This window comes from Herpailurus yagouaroundi, unplaced genomic scaffold (genome assembly GCF_014898765.1).
Source record: "Herpailurus yagouaroundi ecotype Mexico unplaced genomic scaffold, PumYag 202, whole genome shotgun sequence".
Classification (NCBI taxonomy): domain Eukaryota; kingdom Metazoa; phylum Chordata; class Mammalia; order Carnivora; family Felidae; genus Herpailurus; species Herpailurus yagouaroundi.
In genome coordinates, this window is record NW_024412433.1 from 6589489 (window position 1) to 6594088 (window position 4600).

Here is a 4600-nt window from a genome sequence, read left to right on the forward strand (position 1 = left end):
ATCCGCTATTCAGCAGGAAGAAGTTAAAGAGGATGAGACCTTCCGCCTTTGACAGCCTTAAAGATTTAAGGGTCAAGGTTGTTCAGGGGGCAGAAATGATGAGGGAAACAAAGGCAAATGAAATGTAACACAAATCAAATCTCCTTATAGCTCGCAGCCCACTGATACATGCAGAGTGTGACCTTGCTCAAAGAACTCATGGCTGCCTTACTTCCTTAATGTTTTTGTTTTTTTAGAGACTAAAAGTAACCTTATCTTAACATTAGCTAGCCCCTCAAGTTCCTGAAAACCTTGCTTTCAAATTCCTTAGAGACTTATGCTATCCCCAGCCCCCACTTTATACAACAAGTCCTGGGATCAAATACATGGATATCTTAATCGGGTACTCGATTCACCCCTAAATGTCTCCACTGATAACCTAAAAACTAGGTTACAAAAACAATTACGAGAGCTTCAACGGGAAAACCAACAAGCAGTGATTGATGCTGTCAATGACTTTTCTCATTGAATCAACCCCAAAAACTGGTTCTCTGCGTTCAATCTTCATTCTTGGTTTACTACTATTATAGTATTAGTCATGATTTTGTTTCCCATTGCAGTCTTCAAAATGATGACGTCTCTCTGCTTCACATCACCTAAGGTGTTCTTTGTCGATACCCAGATGCTCACCCCTTCCTCTGCAACCCCTGTTCCTACAACCAAAAGACAAAAGCGGGGAGACGTGGAGTTATTGCTAGAGACAGTATTGTGAGCCCTGGAGGGTGAATGGGGCAGTAGCTGAAACGTCAGCGATGTTCTGGGCTCAAGGCTGTCGAACGCAATAGCGTTATGAGATACAGAGCCCTATGATCCCACAGAGGGCATTAGATCCAAAACCCGCTGTAACTTCCTGACACTCCTCGGAGCTGCATGTGCTCCCTGCACGCTTTCACTAAGATCATTTGTCTTCTCTTTCCATACTTTGATACTCTCTAATACTTATATCTGATAAAATAGAAAATAAAAGCTACATGCAGCCTACTGTTGCTGCTGCTGCTGTCTCCGGAGGCAGCCCTGCATGTCTGCTCAGTCTAGTGTCCGAGAACTTTTTCTTCAGTGCACGGCCACAGCATGTGAATATTCACAGTCACTTTATTTGCAGTGTGAAGAGCTGGAAACAGCACAAAGGTCTATCAACAGGTGACTGGATAAACAAATTGTGGTATGTCCATAAATAAACTGCTTCTCGACAGTAAAAAGGAATGATTTCCTGATACATGAAAGAACAACTACTCTTTTATCCTAGTATTTCAACCCACTGTCTTGTCCTCTCCACTTTGGTGACCACTGGCCCACTCTGTATAAAGTGGGCATAAATGGGGGCGCCTAAGGGGCTCAGTCATTTAAGTGCCCAGCTCTTGACTTCAGCTCACAGTTCGTGAGTTCAAGACCCATGTCACGGTCTGTGCTGACAGCATGGAGCTTGCTTGGGATTCTCTCTCTCCCTCTGTCTCTGCCCCTCCCCTGCTGGCTCTCTCTCTCTCGAAATAAATACACTTTTTAAAAATTAAAAAAAAAAGTTTGCACAAATGTTTTCCACGAGGTCAACAGGTGGTCGAAGACAGTGGCTTTCAAAGAATTTGGGTGAGGATTCACAGAGATAATTTACATATAACATTCAAACAGTACACAGATATGGATCTCCTCATGACTCTGTTTTTTTCCATCTAATCCCATCCTATGCTATTTCTTTTCTTTTCTTTTACCTCTGTCTCCTCTTAAATGCTGATTACAATCCCCTCTGGATAGATTTTATAACCCACTAATAAGACATGACTTTCAGTTGGAAAGAACCTTTTTAAAAATTTTTTTTAATGTTTTATTTTATTTTTTGAGAGACAGGGAGAGACAGAGCATGAGCACAGGAGGGGCAGAGAGAGAGGGAGACACAGAATACAAAGGAGAGCCCAGGCTCTGAGCTGTCATCACAGAGCCTGATGTGGAGCTCAAACCCACGACCCATGAGATTGTGACCCGAGCTGAAGTTGGACACTTAATCAACTAAACCACCCAGGTGCCCCATTGTTTGAAAAGATTCTTATTTATGGCACTGCATAACAAATACATTGTATAGTAAATGACACGGTGTAGATAAGGAAACTCATAATATGTTAAATAAAACTGTAAGTTTTTCGGGTCAGGGTCTTTTACCTGATGCCAACCATTTGGGGCAAAAATTCCAGAGTATTTGTAAAAGTAACTATGAACCTTGACAGAGCTGGCCTTAAGTGATTACTGCTTATATCTATTACTATATCTGTGGGATCTCTGTGCAGTTTCTGGCCGGGGTGGACCTCTAGGTGTGGAGTCATTCCACTGTATGCAGGATGCCCTGTTGGAGAATGTCTGTGGGCAGCACCCAAGAGGAAGAAAAACTTCCACCCAAGCGCAGAATCAGGAATCTTGGGGGTTGGGCCATAAATCGACTAACCTGGTGTCCCCCAATCCATGAACCAAAACTTCTCCATCCTCTCACACCCAGGTCCCTGCCTGTCCCCTCCCTAATAACAGCACTTAAGGCTCAGATCTAGTTCCTGATCAGTAGGATCTATGGAAAAGGCCTAGGTACAAACGTCTATCCCAGCGCTGTCCCCTAGAAATACAACATGAGTTACAAACGTAGTTTTACATTTTTTAGTAGTCACATTAAGAAAACAAAAGGAACAGGTAAAATTAATTTTAATCATATATTTTACTTAACCCAGTATATGCAATATATGATCATTTCAACATGAAATCAAATAGGAATGAGATGTTTTATATTCCTTTTTTCATACCAAGTCTTTTAAACCCATGCTGAATGGGGAGCTTCCTTGGGATTCTCTCTCTCCCTCTCTCTCTAATCCCCCTACTCTCTCTCTCCCTCTCTCTGTCTCTGTCTCAAAATAGATAAATAAACTTAAAAAAAATTAAAGTATTAACTTTTAAAACATCCTTTGCCACTATTTAAAGTTTTAGTGAAGAAAAGATTTTAGATGATTACTTGAAAACAAGTATGTAGCTTTGTAGCTCTGCCCATTGCCGGACCTCCGGCCAACACGTCAGCTGTTCAACCCACCCTGGAGACAACCTGTTCCATCTGTAGACATCCCAGACTTTGGGGAAGCTCTTTCTTATGCAAACAACTCAAAAACGGCTCCCTGGTCCTGATCTATATATTCTGGCAGTACAGATTAGACTCTAATGGCATTCAGATCCTACTTCACTAGCTTCTAAAATTTAGTCTATCCAACTCTCAATTTCCCTACATGACCTCTTCCTTCTCTTCCCAAGTTTCCAGGCTCAGTAATGATGTTTCCATCTACCAAGTACTTCAGGTCACAAAGTGTACAAGCCCCACCATTCACCCCATATCAGACAGGGCTCAATCAGAGAAGTGAAGCCACCAAAGATACATATGGTCAAGGATTTGTTACAGGGAATTGATTTTATACTAAGTGGGAGCTGGTTGGATGATTTCTATAAACAGTCCTCATGTCTGATGCTGGAGCTTAAGGACAGCAGGGTGGGTCTTCAGAAAGGGTGGATGGGCGTGAAGTGGGGGAAAGCAAAGACAAGCTGGGACACACAAAAATGGGCTGAAACCCAGAAGAAGGGACTAGAAACCTGCAGTGTGCTCAGTGCCTCCAACCTTGATGACCGGCGGTCCTGCAGGAGAAGCTCGCGCTCTTCCTCACAGAGCTAAACACACCTGTTCAGGTGTAGGAGGAGCCAGGGAAGGACCTCACAGGCGACAACTTGTGGGAGCCACAAAATCACCTGTCCTGAACATCCGCACATAAGAAGACAATAATGGCTTCTGTCTCCCTTCCACCCTGTAATTTCAGGCAAAAACATCGGGGACACATCCTAATCAGGAACATCCAAGGAAGGGAATTCCAAGAAATGAAATCCAGCCTGACCCGCCTGACTCATTACAAAGCCGCCACACAACCCATCGCCGCGTCCTGTTCTACCTCCAAAATAGATCTCCGATCTGCCCTCTCTCGACCTCCACCTCCACCTTTCTACCACCATCACTTGCTTGGATGCCGGGAGTAGCCTCCTGACTGAAGGTCCTGCTTTCAGTCTCGCCCTGCAGACAGAAGCCAGAGGGGTCTTTTCCAACATCGATCACTAAGCTATCTCTTGCATAACAGCATTGAATGCCTTCCCTTGGCCAAAAGGTGCTGCATGAGCCTGGCTCCCATCCACTTTTTTTTTTTTTTCCATCCACCTTTTTTAACCAACTCCACTTATTCCCTTCACTCAGCTTCCTTTCTGCATCTGGAACACGACAATTTCTTTCCCACCTCAGGACCTTAACATTTGCTTTTCTCTCTGCCTGGAGTCATCTTCCCTGGGCTCTTCATTTGTTAGCTCTCTTCCAAGAAGTCTACTCTGAGGACGACATCAGAAACAGCCCCCACCCTCATGCCAGCCACTCACTTTGTCACATCCCTCTATTGTCTCCCTGGAGCCACAGCTCTCAAATAGCCTTTTCTCAGTTTCCTCCACTCAAAATTGAGCTCCATGAATGTAGGCACCTCAATATGTCAACCTTATTAATATCACATCTTAG

The 4600-nt window shown here is 43.8% G+C and overlaps 1 long non-coding RNA gene across 1 annotated transcript; it reads right to left on the reverse strand.

Annotated features, from left to right (window-relative positions):
- Positions 1-585: 585 nt before the first annotated feature.
- Positions 586-4424, reverse strand: LOC121014400 (uncharacterized). The gene is made up of 3 exons (XR_005783195.1): positions 4332-4424; positions 3996-4114; positions 586-692 (listed from the first exon to the last, which is right to left on the reverse strand). It is a non-coding gene; the product is annotated as an uncharacterized LOC121014400 (long non-coding RNA).
- Positions 4425-4600: the final 176 nt, after the last annotated feature.